General features: G+C 36.5%; 1 long non-coding RNA gene across 1 annotated transcript in view; it reads right to left on the reverse strand.

Annotated features, from left to right (window-relative positions):
• The window catches only part of LOC148133351 (uncharacterized), a 335,194-nt gene extending 308,732 nt beyond the window's left edge, over nucleotides 1-26,462 (reverse strand). Inside the window, exon 1 of the long non-coding RNA XR_015746689.1 lies at nucleotides 26,045-26,462. This is a non-coding gene — a long non-coding RNA (uncharacterized LOC148133351). The remainder of the gene's footprint in view (nucleotides 1-26,044) is intronic.
• Nucleotides 26,463-26,787: the final 325 nt, after the last annotated feature.

Genomic DNA, 26,787 nt, shown 5'->3' on the forward strand with positions numbered 1-26,787 from the left:
ATGCTAAATTGGTCCTTCTCTGATCCAGTGATGAGTTAATGATACTAAGATTATGTTACTTAAACAATATTAACAAATAGAAAATGATTCCAAGTAATAGAAACACATGTTTTCTAATAGGAAAAAAATATTTGCAGACCAGGTTCTCTCATGGGACAAAAAAAAAAGTGTATATAGAGATTACAAGGTTTAATATAATAGAACAAGGCCAGTGTATGGGAATACTCAGGGTTATAATTCTGAAAAAATGAATGTATCATTAGCAAAATTTAAGAATAACTGCATTTAGAATACAATTTCTAAGATTTAATTAGACTGTAACCAATGAGAGAGGTGTTTTTTACCACATTTTGCTGTTTTTTAATCAGTGAATGGTATTTATAACAGCACAGTTTAAATTTTAAACCCTTGCCAGGTGTTTCAGTCATCTTCTTTAATACAGTATCTTCCACATGAATTGGAAAAATACTTACAGTATCATGTCCACGTTATGGGAGCTGACACTTGAGGGTGAGGAAAGATAAGCTATGATATTCTTGGAGACAACCACTGTGGCCCATTGTCCAAAATGTTTACAACTCAATATGGAAAGATATTGAAGGGAAGTACAGAGCATGTGCAGACAAAAAAAAAAGGCATTTTAATGTAGCAGGCTATCATATTAGGCTATTGATAATATATATATATTTCCATGCCAGCAGCATCGAAGTAATTCTTTAACATTTTGGGGGGGACAGCAATGATTGTGCAGGGTAAACAGCACTGAATGAACACTTCCTTTCCATTTCTATTGCAGGATCATCTCATAATATAATCTTTATGAATGGATTCTGCTATGAACACTTAAAAATTTGATTATGGGCTTTTTTATAGGTACTATTTTTAAAGGAAACTGCAGAGATTGGGAAGAAGCTAAGCAAGGCCATATTGTGATCCCTTGGTATTAATGTCTGGACTGATGCTTTTTAACTAGTGTATAAAGGTACCAGAGTTTGCAATGAATTGACCATGTTTGCCAATGAAATCAACTGGGAAAGGGGGTATCAAATCAAAGAGAAGTTGTGAAGAGATCTGAAAGATCTCTCCTGGCTCACTGAACTAGTTTCAGTACAACAAATGTTACTATAAATCAGTGTAAACCAGTGTAAAATTATGAACACACCAATATTTAAGCTTCATCTATATATTATTAGGATATAAGCTACAGAAAAGAGATTTTAGCATTGTAGTGGAAAGTTTGACGAAAATACCAAGTTGGTGTGTATTTAATGGGGGGGGAAGCAAATTCTATGCTTAGGAAGGGAATTGGAACCATTAGGAAGGGAATTGGAAATAGAACTGTCAGTAACACCCTTAAATTCTTCTTCAGTAACACTGTACTGCAAACCAGGTCATACAAAACCTTCTATTTTTGAATACAGATCAATTTTCGAATACAGCTAATCTGCCTGGAATCCACACTGTACAAAAGACAGTAATACAATTGAGTGAGTCCAGAGCAGGGGTGGGATTCTACCAGTTTGTACCTATTCGCTAGAACTGGTTGTTAACATTCTAAGCAGTTTGGAGAACCAGTTGTTAGAAGAAATTACTGGCCTAACCCTGTAAGGAAGGCAGGAAGGAAACATTCTGGTGTTGCTTACAGAAACTGCCTCTCCGTTAACCCTTATTACATTCTTGGCAGGACTAGACTTCCAATCTCTGGAACTTCTCTGGAGGTTTTTTTCCCCTCCTTTGCTGGTACTTTGCTTGTGTGGAGTGATCATTCAAAGTTACAATGGCACTGAAAAAAGTGACTTGTGACCATTTTTCACACTTACAACTGTTGCAGCATTCCCACAGTCACGAGAGGCCAGGGAAGGAGATGCATGCCTCAATGTGAATGATGTTGAGTTGGTCATGCCCAGCCAGTCACATGACCACCAAGCCACACCTACTAACTAAGCCACACCCACAGAACCAGTTGTTAAAATTTTTGAATCCCACCCCTGGTCCAGAGGTATTTCATGAGAAGAGTACTCCACTCCTCTGCTTGCAATAGAATATCTTGTGCTACCAGGCTTGAAATTTTGGACCTGGACAACCTAGAACTACACCACCTATGGTCTGATCTAAGCTTAGTACACAAAATTGTCTGCTACAACGTTCTACCTGTCAACAACTAATTCAGCTTCAACCGCAATAATACACAGGCAAACAATAGATACAAACTCAAAGTAAACCGCTCCCAACTTGATTGCAGAAAATACGACTTCAGCAATAGAGTGGTCAATGCCTGGAACTCACTACCTGTCTCTGTTCTTACATCCTCAAACCCGCAAAAATTTAACCTTAAACCATGGACCTCACTCCATTCCTAAGAGGTCTATAAGGGAGCGTGCATAAGTGCATGAGCGTGCCTACTGTCCCTATCCAACTGTTCCCATTTATTTGTACTCATTTATTATGTATATACTTATACCAGTTTATATTTACATGTTTATATGTTATGTTCGTACTTATACTTGTTTTCTCATACATGCTTGACAAACTTAAATAAATAAATAAATAAATAAATAAATAAATAAATAAATAGATAGATAGATAGATAGATAGATAAATAAATACTAATCTAAGAAGAGACCACACTCAAAACAATTGGTCACTGTGCCTTAATTAGGATATTATGTACCTTGAAAAAGGGCAAACATTACAAGAGCTCACTCTGGCAAGGCTACAGCAGATCTGAGTTTCCAATGAAGGAAGAAGCTGTGGAGAAACATGATGAAGCAAATAGGGTATGACAATTTAGAGAGAGATTTTTTTTTTCTTTCCCCCACAATGTTAGAATTTGAGGCCATCCTTTGAAAATGAATACAGGGAGATTCAGGATTGACAGACAGCCATGCTTTTTCACACAGCTTACAGTTGAATTGTGGAATTTGCAGCCAGCTCTTTTGGCAATAACAGCCCCTTGGGGATGGTTTCTGGGCTGTTCATCAGACTATCAGTGCAACCATTTTAGATGGCTGACAGCTGCTTCCTAAATCATAAGCAGTGTGCCTTAAATACTGTGTTCTGCTACTCTCCCCCAAAAAAAAAAATATCCAGGCTTGTGAGTTTTCCAAAGCAATAGATCACTGTGTGATGCAGAATAGTAAAATTGATAGGCATTGTTAGGTATAACATTGATACCAAATATGGTTTGGGTGAATAAATATATAAAACTTAGATATCATGGTTTAAGTGCTTATCACTTTAAGCAAAATGCAGCAGGCAATTAGCCGATTAAGGGTGCGGTTAGAAGTTACAATATAAGGAAGCATTAGAAGCAGGAAAGCTTGCTGGCTGTAACTGTGTGCTGCTGCGACTAACTGTGTTTTGCTGTGACTAACTGTGTTTACTGACTGTGAGTGCCTGTGACTGAACTGTTATTGTTTACTGCGTAATTCTACTGAATATCCAGCGTTTGTTTCTCTGGAGAGTGAAACCGGAGGAGGAGAAGATATCTTTATCGGCTGATAAAGATATTGCAAGGACTCTTAACTTGGACTATACTAGTGAGTCTTACTGGATGGAAATACTGTGAATGACTTAATGGACTGAATGACAATGCTTAAACTCTAACTGGATTAAAAACTATTTAAACTACAAACAGTGTTTGTGTTCAGTGTGTGTATACTCTGGGGCCCTTCCGCTCTCCTTTGGCTGCCTGGTTTGACTACTGCTGCAATACTCTTCTAGGGGTTAATCCCCAAACCCCTAACATTGGTTATGGGCCCAGCAGCATAGTCTAACTAACCAGGATATAGCAGAGAGAGTTGGTGTGAGTTGCACATTACTGTAAAAACAAACTGTTTTAATTAGTTTAAAATAGTCAAAATATCTGAAGAGTAATGGCACAAGTAAATTTGTCACAACTGTCCATGATATCCAGGCTGGATGGAACAAACTATGTTTCATGGTCAATGAAATGTAGTTTACTTCTACGCAGAGAAGGTTTGTGGGACATTATAGCAAACCCACCAGATGTGAGTAGATGGGATCCTGCTGATGATGATGATAAAGAAAAGTTACAAGACTTTAAACTGAAGAATGAGCAGGCTTTATGCATCATAGGACTGACTCTCTGTGATCAGCAGCTTGTCCATATTCGTGGAGAAGAAAATGCTGCAAACTGCTGGGAGAACCTCAGGAAGATTTATGTTCGGGACAGTGTAGGAGCACATATAAATCTTACACGGAAGCTTTTTCGAACGCATCTTCAGAGGAATGGAGATATGTTAGTTCATTTAAACTGTATGAAGAGCATTTTTCAAGATTTGCAAGAAAAAGAGCTTATATTTAATGAACTGCAACAAGTCTACATAATATTATCTTCATTAGATCAAAGCTATGATGACTATGTGACTTCGTTAGAAGTATTGCCAAAAGAAAGCCTCTCATTAACCGAGATTACAGGCAGGCTACTAGAAGAAGCCAGAAGAAGGCGTGAGCGTGACGAGCTGAGAGAAGATAAGAAAGAAGAGAAATTATCTTCAAAGCTTGAAAGAAACCAGATTAGCAAAGTAAAGCACCTGGAAGAAGAGAATTTATCTTCAACAGCATACACAATTAAAAAAGTGTTTTAATTGTGGAAGCAGAGGACATTTGGCAAGATTCTGCAAAAAGAGAAAAAGCCAGAATGTAAAAAAGCCAAAGAAAGCATTTGAACTAGCCACGTTTAGCAACTCTGATGTGAAGAATAATTTATGGGTGGTTGACAGTGGCGCATCCCACTGCATCACAAGAGATAAGACAAAATTTATAAAAATGTCTACAAGTTCTCAACATATATCACTTGCCAATGGCTGGAACCTGAAAGCGAAAGGTCAAGGTTTTGCACATTGTCCGTGCATAAACCAGGATATAAAAAATGCTGTATGTACCGCAACTAAAGTTTAATTTGCTTTCAGTAAGGGTATTAGATAAATTAGGTTATGTAATTACTTTTTAAGGATAATAATTGCATAATTGAAAAAGATAACAAAAGGGTAACTGCAGCTTTAAATGGAACATTATATGTCTTAGATAATAGTAAGAAAGGGGAGGCTCAGACTGTATTTAATAATATAAAGTCTCATGAAGAATGTATCCATTTATTGCATAGGCGTTTGGGGCATGTAAATTTTAAAATGCTAAAACGTACAGTTGAGTTATCTGAAGGAATAAGGTTAAAACCTTGTGATAAATATTTGCGTTGTAATGTTTGCTGTGAAGATAAGAGCAAAGTATTGCCTGCAAATAGGCTAAATGGTTTCAAAACAAAAGAACCTTTAGAAGTAGTATTTGCAGACATAATAGGTCCAAAGAAACCCAGTATGGGGGGTGCTAGATATATACTGAGCATTATGGACCATTATTCTAGATATGGGTTTTGCTATTTAATGAAAAGCAAAACTGAAACATATCAACATTTTTTCAATTGGCTTAGGTTTGCTGAAAGAAAGTCTAAACGTCAACTGATAACCCTGGTGACAGATAATGGCACGGAATTTATTAATAACAAATTCCAGAACAGACTTAAGATAGCTGGAATAGAGCATAAGAAGTCTGCTCCATACAGGCCAGAACATAATGCTTTTATTGAAAGAAGAGGCCAAACACTACAGGCAATGGTTAGAACAATGTTAAATGATTCTGGGTTACCTGATTCTTTGTGGGGGGAGGCTACAATGTGTGCTAATAACATATTGAACAACGTTGTTAATACAACAACAGGTGAAATTCCATTCACCAGGTGGCATGGCAGGAAACCTGATCTAAGTTACCTGCACACATTTGGTGCACCAGCATGGGTGCATATTCCTGCACAACTCAGAAAAAAAGGGCAACATAGAGCTAAAAGATTTTTCTTCGTTGGTTATCAGGCAAACCATAGGGCATATAGATTTTGGGAGAAAGGCACATCTAAAGTGTTATGTAGTGCTAGTGCCCAATTTCTAGAACATGAAGGATGGGAGAAATTAGAACAGGATGCCAATAAAGATGTAATTATTGAATCCTATAGAAATCCCATTAGTTATCCCTGTAACTTTAAAAATAAAGTAAAGAGACAAATACAGGATGAAATAGTGCCCATAAAGGAAGAAACAGATTCAATAGCTGAACAGGATGAGGAAGATGAACAGATAGTAGTTCAACAAAGTCCTCCTGTAAGCCCTGTAATTCCCAGAAGAACTACACGTGTATCTAGACCGCCTGATAGGTACCAGGCTAACACAGTGTGCCAGATTAATCAAGTTCCTAATTCTGTTGAAGAAATTAAAAGTATCCTAATAAGGAAAAAGAAAAATGGTATGCAGCAATGAATAAGGAAATGAATTCATTAAGAGATATGAAGGTATATGAGAATGCCAAATTACCTGTAGGAAAGAAATCCATTGGCTGCAAATGGATTTTTAAGGTAAAAACAGATAAAGATGGTAATTTAATCCATAAGGCAAGGTTAGTAGCCCAAGGTTTTAGGCAGAATGCTAATGACTATGATGAGGTGTTTGCACCTAGTCTTAAGGCAGCAACCTTGAGAGCAGCTTTAGTGTGGGCAGCTAGTAAAAAACTATATAGTTAACCATTTAGATGTGGAAACTGCTTACTTGCACGCCCATTAAAACATACTATTTATATGAATAAACCTGTTGGTATTAAAAGTGAAAATAAGGATAATAATGATTGTTGGTTGTTAAAGAAAAGCCTCTATGGTCTTAAACAATCAGGCTATGAATGGAACCAGTATATTGTAAAGGAACTAGACAATATAGGATTTAAAGCTGGTTTAGCCGATCCATGTCTGTTTAAAAGGGAGACAAATGGGAAAGTATCATTATTATTACTATTCACAGATGACATTGCATTGATAACTGAAACTAATGATGAAGCAAATAAAATAATAGCATCATTAGGAAAGAGAATAAAGATCAAGCAATTAGGGGAGATAAAGAAGTATCTCGGTTTGAATATAAAGAAAACACGGAAAGGTTTTAAGATATCTCAGGAAGATAAGATAAGCAAATTGCTAAAAGATTACAAGATGGAGCTTTGTAAGCCAGCTAAGACTCCAATGAGTCAGGAGTTTAGCAACACTGATGAACAAAGCCCTGAGTTTGATAAGGTGATTTATCAATCTTTAATTGGTAGTTTGAGTTATATTAGTAATTGGTCTAGACCAGATATATCGTACTGCGTGAATCAGTTGGCTAGATTCAATTCTGCACCATGTGAAAGACACTGGAATGCAGCTAAGAGGATATTAAGATATCTTAAAAAGACAATGAATTATTCATTGTATTTAGAACCAAAGGGTGATTTAATTCTGTGTGCATATGCAGATGCTAGCTTTGCATCAGAAAGAGACACTAGAAAGTCGACTTCAGGAACAGCCATAATGCTGGGTAATACATTAATAGGCTGGAAGTCAATAAGACAACAGCATATAAGTTTGTCTACTATGGAGGCAGAATTCTCCTGTTTATCATTGTTATGTACAGAGTTAATAATGTATAAACAAATGTTAATTGATATAGGTATAACTGTAGATTATCCTATAATTATACATGAAGATAATCAGGCAGCAATTCAAATGGCCACAAATATTGGAATAAAAACAAGGAGCAAGCATACAGATCTAAGATACCTAAACGTGAGACAATCTGTAAGAAGTAAGATGATTCAGCTAGAGTACTGTATGTCGGAGGACAATTTAGCTGATAATTTTACTAAAGCCCAAGGTGCCAGTAAGCACCAGGAGAGTTGTGAAAAATATGGGATTAGATTGTAAAGGTATTATATATTTATATCACCCAAAAGGGGAGTATGTTAGGTATAACATTGATACCAAATATGGTTTGGGTGAATAAATATATAAAACTTAGATATCATGGTTTAAGTGCTTATCACTTTAAGCAAAATGCAGCAGGCAATTAGCCGATTAAGGGTGCGGTTAGAAGTTACAATATAAGGAAGCATTAGAAGCAGGAAAGCTTGCTGGCTGTAACTGTGTGCTGCTGCGACTAACTGTGTTTTGCTGTGACTAACTGTGTTTACTGACTGTGAGTGCCTGTGACTGAACTGTTATTGTTTGCGTAATTCTACTGAATATCCAGCGTTTGTTTCTCTGGAGAGTGAAACCGGAGGAGGAGAAGATATCTTTATCGGCTGATAAAGATATTGCAAGGACTCTTAACTTGGACTATACTAGTGAGTCTTACTGGATGGAAATACTGTGAATGACTTAATGGACTGAATGACAATGCTTAAACTCTAACTGGATTAAAAACTATTTAAACTACAAACAGTGTTTGTGTTCAGTGTGTGTATACTCTGGGGCCCTTCCGCTCTCCTTTGGCTGCCTGGTTTGACTACTGCTGCAATACTCTTCTAGGGGTTAATCCCCAAAACCCTAACAGGCATGCATGGGCCTGATCTGCTTATGACTTTCCCAGTCTTTTAAAAACCGTACTATTAATTTCTTTTCCTTGTTATAGACTTAAAAAATGCCTGCCATGATGTCTTTCTTTTTAACGACTTGAGTGCTTTTGCACATTATATTAATCTTCCTTTTATTTTTCTTGTAAGTCCTTTGAATTTCTACTGGCAGGAATTCCAAATGTATTGTTTTAACTGGTTTTGAATGTTCTTCCTTTTTCTTCTTTCTACAGGGAAGGAAAGGGGGAGAAAATGACCTTGAGTGAGATTATGATTATACTGAGAGCAGAGGAAAAAATTAAAGTCAGGCTAAAAGCCTTCTTTTGTAGGTGCCAATTTTTTTCCCCTAGCATGACCTTTCTATCATTTATATGTAACATGAAAAGAAGAAACATGGCAGGTGAAGGTTTGTCTGGTTTAAAAATAAAGCAACAATCCATGTTTTAGTATCATCTCTTAAAACCTAGCATCTGAATTAGTTTATATGTATAAAAGCTACTATTAAAAATTCTATTTAGACCATTTATGAGAAGACATCAAACTTTCATTCTAGTTTCTTTGTGACTATTGGTACCCTAAAATAAGATGGATAACCTTTTTTTTTTTTTAACGGATGGCTATTGCATCCCAATCTGCATGAATTGGAATATGTATTCACTTGTTGATGAATCTGCATAGGTAAGAATAGTGACTAAAATGAAATTTAACCTACATAAATGTATCAGTGTATGAAAAGGCTTGTTGCTAGACAATCAGATGTCACTGTGAAGAACTTTAAGTTTCTATTCCAAATGAACCATCATTCCTCTCTTGAATCACCTTTCACTTTTCTGCTAATATACTGTATAATTCTTCCCTTAGAAGACCTGGGATATTTTTCTTTGGAGTTATCTCCTCTCCAACTCAAAACCTAGCTGACCACTAATTGTGTATCTAGCATGAGAAATGAGCTGTTCGTTTCACATATAATCTGTCCTAAAATGTGGGTTCTTTTAATACTAGACTAGATCAAAAACTAAGAAAAGGCTCACTTCTTGAACATTGGAAACCCTACCTGGAAAGTCTCCTGATTTATGAGTCAAGCTTTAGTTGATTAATAAAGCCAATAAATCATTTAAAGCTTGTCCTGCTTAATAACATGGAGTTTGATTGAATGTAACACTAATGGGAAAACTACAAACACTACAAACTACATGCATAAGCACAAGCATCAACGGACTAGATTATTATGAAGTCTGGCATAATTAAATAATTATTGTGAAAGCATGTGTACAAAAGCTCACTTGATGATGTGACTTAACAAACCTGTCTTTAAACATAAGGCAATATTTTTGATACTTCGTGGAACTTCAAGGATAGGTCTTATAAATGTGGACTGCAGTTTCCACAATATTAAATATACTAAAAATCTGAATACCATAAAGAAGCTGAGAAAAAACTTTAGCAAGAAAGAATCTTATTAAAAGAGCAAAAAGAAAAGAAAGATACAGGAATAAAATATGCTCCCTTTGAATGGAAAAATTCAAAACAGCTGAGGAACTATACTGACCAACACTAGCTGATAGGTAAAACTATGCTTCTGAGTGCTGCATGGGGAGTTTCATTGAAATACTGACATGCTCCAAGATTGCTATTCTCATTCTTATATTTCAGACAGGAATAAGAATGGATAGATAAATACAAATATATCCAGGAACTCTAAAAAGATTCTGTGCATAGTGAATAACTCTACAGATTCGAAAGATTGAAACAACAAATGGATATCTTTTTGGTGATATCTTTTCAAATCATAAAATAGGCTTAACAAAGTTATTTGCCTCACTAGGAGGGTTTGCAGCCCTCACTGCAAGTATTTGTATACCACTGGAGAATTCTGGGAGAGTGAAAAGGAGATCACTAAGAGCAATAGAGAAATGTTTGTCTCATTGGATCAAGCTAGCAGTCTGGGAACTGCCTCACTGCTAAAAGCAAGTGAATCTTACAACTAAGAATCTAAATCAGAAAGTCTGTGAGGGAATATCTATTTGGATCCACACAACTCTTAACAGTAATAAAGACATGGAGAAAGATCTTCAAGGTGTATATTATGATTGTATTCCTGCCCATGGAGGATTCCTATTACACCTGCAACTGGTTAGATTGCAGAACGAGAAAGTGGAGGGTCTATAGGCACATCTAGCCACTCTGAGAATCACCCATTAAAATGAAGAATTCCTGGAAAAGGTAGAAGTTACTCTAACGTTGAACTAAAGAGAAAGGAAGGAACAACGACAGAAAAAATGGAGCACTAAAGGAGGAATGATAGTAGCATGTAACTTGGAGGAGCAAAATAATAATAATTAGGAGACTATCCTTGCAATGTAATAAAGGCCCAAACAAAAACAATACAGATAAAGAAAACAAGATATACCTGATCTCTCTCTCTCTCTCTCTCTCTCTCTTTCTTTTGTTATATATTTTTGTTACACATTTTGGTTTCATAGAGAGCTCTTTGACAAGCTGAGGGACAAAAGGGACAAGTATAAAAAAATGGAAACAGTTGCTTGTAACTAAAGCAGAATACCAGCAAATAGTCCAAATCTGCAAGGACACAATTAGGAAGGCTAAGGCTCAAAGTGAGCTAAAAGTTGAAAAACTTGAAATGTTGTAAATATCGTACACCTAGATTCCAGAAAGGCATTTCATAAAGTAGACTACAGCCTACTTCTTGGTAAGAGAAAACAATGTGTGATAGACAGTATCATTACCAGATGGCTCTTCAATTTGCTTAACAACCACAGTCAGTCTGCAATGGAACTTCATCTACATGAAGGGAAGGGGGCTGAGAGGTTGACAACTCGGCAGTTCAAGAACTTGTGAGCAAGGCACATGACAGAATGAGTTCCCATCAATTTGTCTCAGCTATTGTCAACCTAGCAGTTCAAAAGCATGCAAATGCAAGTAGATAAATAGACAATGCATTATGGTGCCTGCATTGTGGTGAATATACTAATAGGACACTTCTGTGGGAAAATAACAAGGACAAAGAAGGAGCCCCCTTGAGTGTCTCCTGGGCAATGGTGATGTTACTCGTTAATCCTTTCAATGCAAAAGTGCCATGGTAGATGCTTCTGACACGAATATAGTAGTAGTACATGAAGGGAAATATGCAGTGCAGTTCCTCAAGGTTCTGCCTTGGGCCCAAATCTTCAACATCTTCATAAATAACCTAGATTTGGGTATTGAAGGATTCATTAAAATTGCAGATAACACAAAGCTGGGAGGAAATGCTAACATTTCAGAAAATAGACTCAAAATCAAGAGAGTTAACAGACTTGACCATTGGGCAGTATCCAATAAAATGTAGTTCAGTGATGAGAAACAGTGGTGGGATTCAATTATTTTACTAATGGTTCTGTGGGCATGGCTTGGTGGGCATGGCAGGAGAAGGATACCATAAAATCTCCAGTCAGAGGTGGTATTTGCCAGTTCTCTGAACTACTCAAAATTTCCACTGCCGGTTCTCCAGAACTGGTCAGAACCTGCTGAATACCACCTCTGAGAAAAGTGAAGTCCTGCAGCTAGCAAGAAAAACCAGAGCAGTACCTATAAGACAGATTTAAGTGTCTTGATGGATTACCACTTAAGTATGTGTCAGAAGTGTACCGTAGATGTCAAAGAAATCCAACACAGTCCTGTGAGGTATCAAGATCATGGGAAGTGAAAGTACTATTCTATTCTATACTGTCCTGTTGAGACCATATTTGGAACACTGCATCCAGTTTTGGTCACTGCAATAAAAAGGCCCTAGAAAGAGTGCAGAAGAGAGTTGATAAGGGGTTTGGAGGCTAAATCCTATAAAGAATGGCTAAAGGAACTAGGTATGTTTAGGTTGACGAAGAGAAGATTGAAGGGAGACATGATAGTAATGCTATCATGCTTGAAGAGCTCCATAGATAAGAAGACATTGATTTATTCTCCATAGCATTTGGGATAGGACAAGAAGCAATAGGTGGAAGCTTGTCAGAGAGGATCCAACCTGGAAAGAAGGATTTTCCTGACAGTGGGAACTATTAATCAGTAGAATGGCTTGCCTCCCAGAGTTGTAAGTTCTCTATCACTGGAGATTTTCCAAGAAAAGATTGGAGAATAATTTATTGAGATGGTATGAGGACCATCTCATATTGGGCAAAGGTTGGGCTAGAATACCTCATCCAAGCCTCCTATGATTCTATTATTCCAAGCTGTACAATAAGATTGTTTTAGAAAAACATGAATAATGCATTGCCTCATCTCTTTTGAACTAAGTAAAATCCAGGCCATGCCTATATGTGTGATGTTACTGCATCTACTTTGTATTACCATCCCAGCCATTGTGGCATAAGGTAAAGAGCCAAGGAGATGACCATGGGGAAACCAGGCAGAAATAACAAGATTACAAAGAGTCCAAGAAACAGCAAAAACATGAAAAAGAAGTTCAACCTATCCTCTCTAATTAATTTTGGTATAAGAGAGGAAGAGGAAAACCCACTCTGGCTTTTGAGATTGTGTTGCTATAGACTATTTCAGTAAAGAACAGTTGATGTCAGATTTCTAGAGTCTGTTTCTTGTTCTGCCCTATCTTGAAAGGCTAACATGTTACACCTTTAAAAACTATTAAGCATGTCATCTAGTCACTGAAAAATTGTCTATTTCCATGCTAAGAAATGGTCCAAAGTCAACAATCTCTCCTTTGTTAAATATGCATGACACTGTATTTACATGTGTTACATGATATGCAGAGTCTGACATCAGACTCCACTCATTCAGCCACTGACGGGATTCAAATCTTCCCACCAGCGGCTGAGCCAATGAGTGGAGTCTGACATCAGACTCCACTTTGCATATCACGTAACACATGTAAATACAGTGTCATGCATATTTAACATGTAACACCTGAAACCTGGATAGACACACCTTCAAGAGAGAAACAGTCTTCTCATTTAACAATAATATAATCCAGGTCTGTTGTCACATAGACAACAAGGTCATGGATCAGAGAAATTCCTGAGCCCATTAGGATTTTCTCTTCCTTTTCTTATAGTAGTTTTCCCAACAGTAAAATAACCTTCTTCTGTTATGTTATATTATTTATCTCCTAAACTTGTTGTCATCCTTCCCTATATTGTCTCTGTTCATAATTACCAATAGGATCTGTTCCATGAACACCTACACTCAACAGATCCTGGCTTCTCAATGTTTCCATTGTGCTCCTTTTTGATTGAAAATCTATACCCGCTGAGCAACCTTCACATTATCTACATGTGGCATTTTCATGCCAGGCAAGTTATACCTCAAAGGAAAATGATTGACTTAAAATATAATCCTGTGGGCTCCAACATAAGTGTCAGATATTTTTGGTGCCTCTTCCTCAAGTAGCAACTCATTTGCAAATCACTATACCATAATCACTTCTGATAAAAATTTTTTTAAGTTAAATCAGGCTAGGGCAAAGCAGGGCTCTTTAAGATATTTTGCAGTCACTGAAGAGCTTGTTAATTGTTTGCTAGATTGAGACAAATGTGAAATATGTTTGGTGACATGGGAATAAATGTAATAATAAATTAAACATGCTCCCAATTCTGTACTTCATTCTTCAGATAAATAAAGGCACAGAATCCTTTTTGACCTCTCCTTTTTCTCCTATTGCATCAACACATCAAATTCTTTCTGCATCTTTTACCTTTCATCCATCTACTCCACATGAACTCAAGTGACCTAGAGTGAGCAATCAAGAACTCTTCCTCAGCCAGCATACATTTACACAAATAAAGGATTTCTGCATGCTTCTATACTCTACAAAATCAACTGTCATTTTTATGTGACTTCTGTGTCTCACAAAATTGTCACTCAAGCCCCAAAATCTAATAAAGCATTACTCTTCACTAAGTATACAAAGGAAGGGTCTTTTCTTTCTTCCTTTCTCTTTGATGTCACATCTGGCTCTTCTGGCAGGTGAGAGGAGGTGAAGTACATGGATTTTCAGATGCTTTCCCCCACTCATATCTTTGCCTATAGACATTTATCTCTATAAAAATACAGTTCTCTTTTTTAGCCTGTAGTAAGCCCATGAATACATTTTTCCTATCATTTTTTTTCTTCCCTGCAGTGTCATTTTGCTAACTTTGGGGAGAGATGGGAGATGAGAAGGGAAAAGAGAAACACACCTGTATTAATCCAGGGAAATTGAAACAATAAATCATAGTTTATTATACTGCCCTTCTCTATAAGGACTTGCCTTTAAAGTACAGTACATTAGCCCCACATTGCAGGATTACTTAGGTGAATCAAATGAATTTTATATAATTCTGCTCCTTTCCAATGTAAAATACCATTCTCGATCTGAAAAAAATGCTGAAAAATATGTGGCAAAAAATCAGGCACTGTGATGCTATGGATGGGATGAGCTCTCATTAGATTTTAAATATTTTACCAATGTGATTTGGGTTAATTGTGAATGAAAATGTATATACTGTGTGTCATCTTCCTTTACTAGATCTACTCAAGAAGCTCCCCAACTATGCAAGAAACATTTATTGTAAGTCTACAAGGGAAGCCCCTCATCAAATGGATCAGCTTGCTATCTTTAAACTGCTTGGCATCTGACTCAGGGAACCCACTAGCCAATTTTCCCAGTCAATTTCCCAATGCTCAGAGCATTGTGTCCTCATACCTTCCACTGCCTAAACAAATATAATCTCTCCCACCATTTCTGTTGATTCATCACACAATCAACTGCCAATCCTCCCACCGGCATGAAGAAATCCATGCTATCCACAGTGTGTTAATTAATTCAGTGATTTTATCCAGAGCTACTTGCAGCAGTTTTCATGTAAATGGCATTTACCAATTGTCTCCTTTTTTTTTGAGCCTGTTCTTTTCTGTTTCATTTTTACTACTCACATTATGGCAAATAGCATCTTTTGTTTCTCCTGGTCACCATAATGCTGGACAGCAATCAGGGTTTTTTGAGTCAGATTGATCTGTCCAGTTTCAATGAATTCTTTTTGCAAATCATTCAACTTCAATGGACCATTCATTCCTGAATGACTTCAGACGTACATGCAGTAACCTTGACAGTTTTCCAGTTTTTAGAAAGCTTCTAGCAGTTTGCCATCTTGGTTACTTCTTCACCCAGATAGATATAAACATTATAGTATTTCTCAATAATTTTATTTTGTTTAGGCTAGCAGTGCCACTCGAATTAGAGACCTGCAAGGTATATCAAGAGTACATAGTCCAGATCATAAGAAATAATTATTCTGCATTACTCTGCAAGACACTGCTTTTAACACTATATCCATTCATGTGCACCACAATTTAAAAAGAACAGTAACAAATTGGGGCAGGATCAGATAAGAGGTATAAAGAGAATGAGGGTCTTGAAATTAATTTTTTTGAGAAATGGTATATATAAGAAACCAAACCCTATAATGAATCAACATGTACAAGACTCAAGGTATGTTTAGTCTAAAGAAAAGAGGTGGGGAGAAATATGATAGCATTCTTCATAACTAAAGTTGTCACATATAGAAAGACGTGTAGGTGTTTTCTCCATGCCCCAAAGGGAAAAAATCAAACCAGTATTAAAATTACAATGATATAGATTCAGACTAGATCTCAGGAAATAACTCGTAATTGTATAAGATGTCACCCATGGAATGAAGGGGCTACTTCTTCTTCCTTGGAAGTCTTCAGACGCTAGTTGGTTAATGGCTTCTGCATTGAACAAAGGGTTGGACTAATAAACTGCTAAAGTAGTCTCTTACTTTATGATTCTATGCATCAATTTTTCCTTCTGTGAAATGCTGATTGTAGCTGTGCATTTTACTGGTAATGTACTGATTGCTGTAAGATAGAATATTACCAAAACACTTCAGAATCATGGTTAACCAGTGCAGGCATTTGCCCACCCTTTATTACCATAAATATTATCACTTCTTAATTTCTTCCAATGTTCTCATCTCTCTCTCTCTCTCTCTCTCTCTGTGTGTGTGTGTGTGTGTGTGTGTGTGTGTGTATTTGTGTGTGTGTAAAATATATATTGGCACATACTTGCTTATACAGGGCTTCTTAGAAATTAAGCATCTGCAGCCATAATTGTTTACTGCTATTTATCCTTGCCTGCAGCTATATCCAGCTAAACATCACTCCACAAAAGACTGACTGATTGAGAGGTATATTTTGGACAGTGATATTGAAAGCAAACAAACACAAGACCTCAGCTATAAATCACACAGATGGAACCAGAGTTATCGACATGGAACCAGATTTCTTGCAAATGGCAAAACAGTAGTATAATGTAGAGGTTAAACTATTGGATCAAGACCAGGGAAATCCAAGTTCATATCCACCCTCATCTACAGAAACTTACGGAATGACTTTGGGCTAGTAATTTTCTCAGCCCTTATTGACACAGTTGCTTTTTTAGGAAAAGTGAGATATGGCGGGGAAGCATTATGTAGATCATCTTGATAACCTTAATGAAAAATGGGAGAGAAAGCTAACAGATAATTAGTTGAAATTGCCCTAGCATCTGCTTACATCCTGACATTTTAAATATTGTTAGGTGTTTTTTTTTTAAAAAAAAATAGCAATATGGGAATGAGATATCTTATTCATTATTTTCTCAGTTTGAGCAATTTTTTTCAGAAAAGAAAGTTAAGAAGTAATTGCATCTTTTTTTTTTTTTTTTAGGTAGCTTTATGAAACAACAACTGGATTCAGTTTGCCAAAAATGCATTGGCACAGACTCACACAGCCCCCCCCTTCTCTGTGTTCAACTATAACCATAGGGACAATGAAACAAAATTGGCACCAATGGTATAGGGCCTGGTTACTTGAGGGAAGCTCCTCGAGTATCTCCTCAAGCATCTGCCTGGCCAATTTGGTACACTCCAAGTACCAATTGATTAAACAATACCATCCATCAGGATTCTAGAAGTGTGTGTTCTCTCTGTAGCAGTGCCTGCCCTCTAGAATGAGGTTCCCACAAGATCCATATGAACCCCATTGTGCTGTTGTTCAAAAAAAAATATTGAAAACCTTATTCAGACCTTTGGCAAGGGACAGTAAGACATCTTGCTTCATTATTTTTGCCAACTTTTATCTTTGTCTTGTGTGTCTTATTGATTTCACTGTAATTTTTTAGTCTGTGTTGTGTTGTTGTGAGCCATGCAGAATAATTGAGAGTAGGATGATATTATATACATCTTTAATATATTATGCTTTGTTGCACAGTCAGGCAGATGTTCCAGACTTGATCTGGCCTATCGAGTCTTTCCCAAGGACCTGGAATGAGCAGTTGTTTGATGGTATTAAAGATATTGTTATAGAATGTAAGCTTTTGCAATTAACTGATGGTGATTTTGTCAACGCCAATCATGTTCAAGTGGTGCTCTAGTTGTTCTGAAATTGCACCCAAGGCATTTATTACTATTAGTACTACTTTTGCTTTCTTTTGCCATAGTCATTCTAGTTCTCTTTGCTGGTCTTTATATTTTGCTATCATTATTATTTTATTTGCACTTATTAAATCACTCATAGAACTCTTCAATCTCTATGATAGTCTCACTTTTTTTCTAAAATTTCCCCACTGACCCACTTTGCAGTCCAAATAGAATTGTCATAGAATCAAAAAAGAATAAGCTAAAACTTGGCCTGCATCCAGCCAATCTAGAACTTCACATTCTGGTTTTTTTTTTCTTTCTTTCTCCTGAGTACTTGTGCTCGTATATTTATTTTCAACCTTTTAATGTTATTACTTAGTTCATGAATAAATATCTCAGGCATTCTTGAGGATAGCAATGTTTCTCCTTGTTCTCTGCAGTGTTATATGAGGTAAAGACTTTCTTTTTTTGTGAAAAATGACTGTCCAGTTAAAGGTTTGTTACTTTCTCTTAAATATGTTCTACAATGAATACTGTCCATTAATAGGATATAAAATCCAGCCTACAACAGATTCGGAGGTCCATGTAAATCCAAGTACTCTGTGCACCATTATCTGTAATTAATTAAAACAAAAAAGAATTTTATTTGTTCAATGTAATTCTAGTTAAACAGGAAAGACTTGAAATCTCCTATTACAGCCAGTAAATGTGCTGAAAGGAAATAAACCTTGAACCAAAGGAAAGCAGTAGTGAGAGACTGTATTGATCAAAAAGACTATTCCATTTAGTTTACAATAAATACTGTGCAGTAGAAGGCATAGGTCTTCTGCATTTTAATTAAATCCACTAAAGACACATTTCAGTATAGGTAAACTATTTAATATAGCCCAAGTCTGCTGTGTAAGAGATGTTGGTTCACTACCAACCAGAGAATCACTGCAATATGCAACATCAGTCAATGAATATAAAACTTTGTTCCACTACAGTCACTCCAAAAAATAAAGGGATTTGCCCCTAAGAATGAGATTAGCTAATCCAGGACTTCCACTGTTTATTTGGAAGAAAAATGCCCTCCATAGCACAATGTCCAACTCAAGTTTACATGAGCTGAATATTAATAGGTTGCTGAAATTTGCCAAATTGTTTTCAGTTTATGTGATGCACAGAAATCTGTATAATTTTTTCTGCCATTTTGAGGCACAAAATATACAAAGATAAATGTATACACCTTAGCATATTTACCCCATATATCTTAATATATTGTTCTGACCCAAACCTTGTTTCAAGGAAACAAACACGAAACAAAAGTAACAGCAAAACCTTTTAATGATTCTTTACTTATTCAATTCTTTCATGGTTAAAAGACTGTTTCAAATTAATTGTCTCTGATAAGAACGAGCCTTGCCAAAGTTGTGCAAGGCTGCCAAGAACACTAGATAAAGTTACTAAGAAATATTTCAAACACAAAGAGTTTCCAAACACCCACCAAGATATTCTGAATGTCCACAAGGCTTGAATGCAAAAACTTCTTTGCTCCCTGCAAAGAACTCCGGTTTCTCAGCTGGCTTTTATCTCTTAAGGGAGGGGCCATTATCTTGCAGCCTTACTCCCGAGTCACCCATGCTGCTGCAGCTGCTCTTTCCTTCAAGCAGCCCTGCGTGCACGCGCACTGGGCACAGGCTTCTCAGGGACCTCTTCATCACTGCTGCCAGCCTCCACAATCTCCGAAGGCAGCATTCCACTCCCTGATGGTCCTGGCCCCATCCCTGCATCACACGCAGGCCCCTCATCTGAGTCCTCGCTCTCCAAGACCTCAGCCATCCGCACCTGCTGCCAGCGAACCACAACACATATTTACCCCATATATCTTACCATATTTACCCCGCTTCTTCCTCCCCCCCAAAAAAAATATCCCAGGGAGAAAATCAGAAATTCTCTCTCCCTTGTCTGTGACATAATGCCATTTACTTTAAATCAGTGTTTCTCAAACTCAGTAACTTTAAGATGTGTAGACTTCAACTTAAAGTTACTGAGGTGGAAAAATACTAGGCTAGTCTGTACTTCAGCACATCCAGAAAAGCGGAGCTCTGACCTTACCTTCAGTAATTTATTTCCTTTGTTGAACTGTTCTTACCTTTGGGATTTCTTCCCTAATGTTTCACTGGAAATTTGCTTTCCTGAAACTTAAAATCAGGAATGTGCAAACTCGAACCATTTGGGAAATCAAGAGTTCTCTTGATAGAAGAGGAATATACTGTCCCTCCTTCTCCACCAATCCCCAAACCAGGGCAAATTATAAATTACACTATTCAGGTATCACATTGACAATTTCCCAAATGAAAATCAAACCAGAAGTAATTCAAGATGCCCTCGGTGTGGCCCAACCCAAGCACATACCTAGTATGGTTGGAAAATCATGACTCATGACACCCTGAACTCCTTTCAGCTCCATGGATTTACTTCCAGAAACTATCAAACTGTTCACAGAACAGCATATTCTCCCATTCCCTCAATAATTTCCCTCCCAAATGTCTTCCCACTAGCTCTCAATGAAGGATTGGTAAATCTGGAGGAATACTTAAAGAGATTGGGAAACACTCACAACTGCATTGGATTGATTGAGAAATTTTCAGCTGCAATCCTACATAATAGCCAACTCAAGAATTTCAAAAAATTCTATTCTTCCATAAAATAACGTGTCTAATGAGAATAGTATAAGATAAGGAGAAACTCTGAAGGTGGCACAGCAGGTTGGTCTCTATTGTTAAGGTTTGGATTTCCTGTTGTACATATGCTGTGCATTTGTTTTTATATTTCTTATTACCAAACCAAAAATTCAGGTATCTCTTGTATAGACTTAGCAAAAAAGCAAAATAAATGATCAGTGCCAGTTTTTAAAGTTCTATTGTCCCTGACTCATCCAGAGACATTTAATCATTCTTTCTAAATGTTTGATATTTATGAATATTTTAGTGTGATTATGCCCTTGTTCTCTCTTCTATTTCTATTCAGCAGGTGACAAGTCTTTGCAAAATTTGTAATAATAACCCAATTATGATGGTAGATTTTCTATATGTAGCCTGGGGACCCAATCTTTCTGAAATCCTTGATACATAGATCCCACCTGAATCTGTACAATTGCTTTGAGTTGATCCCCGTTTTCATTCAATAAGCAGAAGTCCTTCCATTTGTGGAATCTATGTGGATAAGCTGACTTGGAATTTATGCTAGGGATTTATGGAAAGAAGGGATGAACTGAATAAAATCTTCCGATACATCATTATACATATCATAACTGCGGTGAGAATAGCCTTCGCACAGGGATGGAAGAGGAAAAGATACCATCTGAAGAAGACTTGACACAAAAAATCATGGATTGTACGGAATTGGATAAATTCACAATAGAATTAAGAGGCAAAGATGATGCGGACTATTATGGGGTTTGGGATAGGTGGTACAAATGGGTGGAGGATAGAAATAACAGCTGGTGTTTATGTAAAAAAAGGAGAGGTATGTATTAATAACGACATGAACACTATTAATGTAAATAGAGATTTGTATTTTTGTTTAAAAAAAAATATATTAAAAAAATAATAAAATCTTGGTGTCACTTTTCCCATTCCCAAACTATCAGCTACTTATTCACTATTACAGTACAGCAAACTCAGAAGAAACAGTCAAATCTAAACAGCAATGGTTAAAAGCTAGACATGATTTTTAAATTGTGTGTGTGTATATGTGTGGTTTTTTTTTCTTCCAAGTACCCTTGGAATTTAAGCAGCACAAAAATTGGCTTATTCTAAAACAAGCACATGAGGCAAGGAACACACAGTATTCACCATCTGGCTAACAAAGCCTGTATTTAATACTTGATATTGAGCTTCTTCTAGCATACTGTGATAATACCGAAAACTTTTGTAGAGCAGTTTCGAGGTCTAACATAATACTGCAGGCTTCTCCAGCATTTAGATCCAGAAACCTCCAGCATTTAGATCATTATACAATATTGCCATTGGATCAACTTTTAAGATTTTAAAATGCTACTTCTTTTATTCTACTTCTCTTTTCATCACTAGATGCATTCCTGCATAAATAAAAGGTACAGTACGTACATATGTATACATATATGTCTAATTCTAACCACAGGTAAAATGCTCTTTTAATACACAGCTTGTACCAAATTAATGGCATATTTTTCAAGAAATGGACAAAATGATACTATGTAGATTAGCACATTTCTTAACATGAAATTTTGCAAGGAAAATAATGGTTTATTTTCTTAGCATATCCACTATTTGAATGCACATTATTCAAGCACAGGGCTTGTCATATCTAGCTTCCTTGCCCTCATTCATTAATTTTGTGAAATAGTCATTATGAAAAGCTTAGTACTCTATTCATTTTGCAGTCACACAGTTTCAAAGAATGAAGACATAAAATGTGAATAAATACGAAAATGAAGGAGCTTGTGTTAAAATGATGATGACTTAATTTAATTCAAGTCCTCATGACCTATGATTTCATCTACATCTCTGGAATCTTTTAATATTGAAGCCATACAAAAATATTTATGTTTAGTTGATTAGTATATTCTGTCAAATATCAGATTAAGCAAATATCTTCTGGGTGCAGTATTCTTTGCTGGAATTCCAGTAACTAAGAATTTTGATACCATTGAGTAGAGATGAAGTTATAGTTCATCAGAGGTCTATCTTTGGTCCTCCTAACATACTAGAGTCACATGTTAACCACTGTACAACTCATTAGTATTGTATTTTGCATGGTGACTTAGATTACAATCTGAGGCACACTAGAGCATAGGTTTTCTGCCACTGACATAAAAAGATTCAGGTTGCACATCCACATTCTTAAGACATTTCCTGATAGCAGGGAAATAGTGCCTTCATAACTGTCTAATGTCTGAAATGATTTTTTCATGATAAAGCAAGGTGCAAGGGAACAAAGGGGTGGGAATTGCATATAAATGTTAATTTCAGGAGAAGAAAAGCCTATACATAATCTGTTTCTTGTTTATTCTAGCTGGATAGCATTAGCAAGTTATTTTCCTCTTCTATGAAGGAGAAAATTCAGGGAGGTCAAAATTAATTTTACTAACCCAAGTATATTTTCCTGGTGAGTTTAGAAAACTGACATTTTCTGGAACTAGAAAGTTACATAAGGATTCCCACTGCTAAACTTCATTCTGCTGTAGAAAAGAAATATGGATAAATTAGCATCTGTCTGGCAGCAGAATACAGGAAGAATGTCCATGTCTATTAGAAATTATTCTATGTTAAATATAAGCAAGCAACAGGTATAAGATTATCATTTAAAGATCCCAAAGCTAACCCTTTCCTTTGATGATTTGATTGGGCAATCATAAATTTACACAATTTGTTTCGGCACCAAAGAGTTGAATTTTCTAAAATGTATGAGTGAAATTATTTTGCCTGACAACTGCTTACAATTTAGTCATTTTTAAAACCCCAAAACAATTGTTTTGGCTCATCACAACTATTGAATTCATGACTTATTCCAATGCCAGCTCCTGAAAGAATGATAATATTCCATGTTAAGAAGATGACTCAGCAAGCTGAAGGCATGCATTGCATCAGTCCACAGTATTTGCATTTTTATAAACAATCTTTTATTTTATTTTTTCTTGTTTAGCTTTCCAATACAGCCTTGTTACTTGTCATCCCAATGAGTTCAAGAGAAATGGCAGATTTCATGTATAAAGTACACAAGGCCCTCTTTGAAGCAAAAGTCATTGGGTCATGGGCAAAAAACCCGACTGACTGATCAACTCTGAATGTACTTTAACTGCTGTTCATTAAATCAGATTTAGATTATTCATTTGGGGATCTTCATTTTGCTTGCATTGTTGCTGAGAAATGTTCACTGCAGCGTCATACTACTTTGGGTTATATCATTGAATAGACTTACCATAGCAACATATTTACAAATACAAGATTATCAAAAAGGTGAACTTTTATATAATTCTTCAAGCAATACATTTCCCACAGAATGAATTATAGCAGCTTTGGTGTTGCTATAATAGGAAAAATACACTTGGCAATATTTGTGTGTGTGTGTGCGTGTTCATAGATAACAATGAGTTATAGTTGGTTTTCAGTTATTTATTGCAATAATGCTACAGCAAATGTTCACAGTTTAGCTAGTGTACTCTAAAACTTGAGATAAAGCTGCATGATTGTTAATACTATCAAGCTTGGTTTGGTGGATAGTAAATTGGTTGAATAAATATCAACAATATTCCAAGTTGGGTTGGTTTTTCACAAATTTTATGCTTATGATTTGGAATAAGTTTAAGAGAACTTGCTGGGAATTACATAAGAAGTACAGATAACTATTTATGACAGGACAATCATTATTTTCTTTTCATACAACATAAAGCTCTTCCCAAACTCATACAAGACAACTCAGCCTCAATAGATGGAAGCAAAAATAAACCAAATTTGATGGGTTACTTTCTGACCATTAATATTCTAAATGAGATGTCTGGTATCAACCAATCTTTAATTTACTACAGATCTATAAAAGGATTTAAATATTCATGATAAAATGTTTTAAATCTTTTCTTCAACCTGCCTAAAATGTACAATATACAAGGGGAAAAAAAGATGGTCAGAAAATAAATCTAAACCCCAAACTATAGTATTGCAATGCAGCAATGGGAACTGCAGGCTGGCAAGTTGCACTGTGAGGATGAGAAGAAAAGGCATTTCTGTTTACAGGGTCTCTTTCTTTCTTTTCCTTCCCCTTTTGATCCTATTCTGCAAAAACTGTGTCAACCTTCACAATAGAAATGATAGCCAGGCCAATCAAAGCATCATAAAATTTAATTTGTCTTCAAACAGAGTCTTTTTATTAACTTTTTACTGTGAAAAAGTCTTTAAATAAACCTTGCCACTGAATAGATCAGATTTACTAAATTGGCTATCAAGTAGTTTTCCCTTGATTGACAGATTGATATCCAACTTCATTATTGTATGGATAGATGTGCATTTGTTTGTTGCCTGTAATAATCATTCCAGGCAATATACTTGTATGTGTGGACATTCTGCATGTTCATATATATCATACCACATCCAGTAGTCAGTTGTCTCACATGACGTACAACCAAATCTATGCACAAGGAAAAAAACAAGACATTCCCACAATTCTACTTTTAAAAAAGCATGTTTCAGAATTAATAGAATGCTTCTCACTTCTTTGGAAAACTAATGTCATATTTTGTGCTAAACAAAATGCTCAAATGAAGTAACCTTTTATGGCACCTCACTTACAATCCACATTAACCTCCAAAAGAATAATTGCAAGTTAGGGAGACTAAGTTACAGATTCCTCAGAGACAACACCTGTAAGTGAAGCAAGCACCAGAACTTGTTGAAAATTTAACTTAAATCATCAGATCTATCACAGGAAATTTGGCAGGTGGTATTAGGTGCACATACTAAAACATCTCACTTTTCAACCACAAAGAAAGATGGAGAAAGCGAATGCTATGAAATTTGAGTAAGATTAGTCCCTTTCTCTGCAAATAACACTACAGAAAAAAAATGGAATCAAAAATAAATCTAAAACTGTACAAGAACATATGCATCTTTGAGAAAATTTGTCTGATAAGCAGCAGTTGAGAAACCCTGACTAATTTCAATTTTGTTATCAATCTGCATTAGTGGAGAGTATCCGGAGCTGCTTTCTGAACCCACATATTCATTTTAGCTGAGCCTGCTGAAATGCACAAGGGGGGAGGGATGAGAGTGAATACAAGGACTCCAATCAAAGTTATTGATAGGTAAGAGGGGGTGATGGGGAGAGATACAGATTATATTCTATTTGCCTAGAAAAAGAGGCCACAGAATTCCTTCACATCAAACCTCCAAGATACTGCTTTAATCCACCATATATCACCAGCTATCACAATGATAGATAGATAGATAGATGATAGATAGATAGATAGATAGATAGATAGATAGATAGATAGATAGATAGATAGATAGATAGATAGATAGATAGATAGATAGATAGATACTTTACAATACAAACGCTTAACCCGACTGGTAACTTTAGTGAGCGATCAAGTGCTATCCATTCAACATGGGGGGAAGTAGAAAAAAATTAAGAACATTATTAAAAAAAAAATACGGTAATGAAGATCTTGGACTTACCTGTCCAATAGTCGCTCCTGAAAACTTCTCCAATGAAAATGAAAATCCCTCTAGTTCCCCCGGGGATCTTTTAAGTTGATTCGGAGCACAATAATCAGTGAGTTTTTCAGATGGTCCATTTACTAATCATCCAGCTCAAGGGAGGGGGAGAAAAAAAAACAACGGAAAGGTGTCCAAGAGACTTTGCAAAAAGTATGTCCAGGTTTCCAAAGCAATCGGGAAAAGGAGGAAGGTGAAAGAGGCACAGAAACCAGTGGCCCGAGAACAGAAATTCTCCCCGTCTGCGCGGTATACCTAGCTGCTCGCTCTCCAGAGCGGGAGAGCAAAGCTGTCAGTGGTAGCTTCCAATCTTTGCTGCAGATGGTACATCTCGCTCGTACCTTCCCAATTGGGCAAGCGATTCAAAGAACAGGAAAGACAGCCGTCTCTCCCCCCCCCCCCCGCCCCGGGAAAGAAAAAAAAAACCAGGTGGACTGTCAGCCACTCGCTCACAGAACCTGATCAATCAAGAGAGGGCCGGGGTGGTCACCAGAGACAGCTCTGTGCTGGGTGCCCGGGATTATGGCAAGGTTATTAATCTTGCTTTGCTGCATCTCCCTCCCACCCCTTGCATTCAGCCGCCTGCATTGAAATGATTGCCAGCTCTGTCTCTGTCCCTCTTTCACTGCATTTTGCTCAGCCCTTCCTTTGCTGCAAGTAAAACACAGAGAAGGGAGGAATACTAATAAGTTGGTTAGCTACAG

The sequence above is a fragment of the Notechis scutatus genome, chromosome 1 (assembly GCF_049901735.1).
Source record: "Notechis scutatus isolate UNSWTSFEM ecotype Mainland chromosome 1, rNotScu1.2, whole genome shotgun sequence".
NCBI lineage: Eukaryota > Metazoa > Chordata > Lepidosauria > Squamata > Elapidae > Notechis > Notechis scutatus.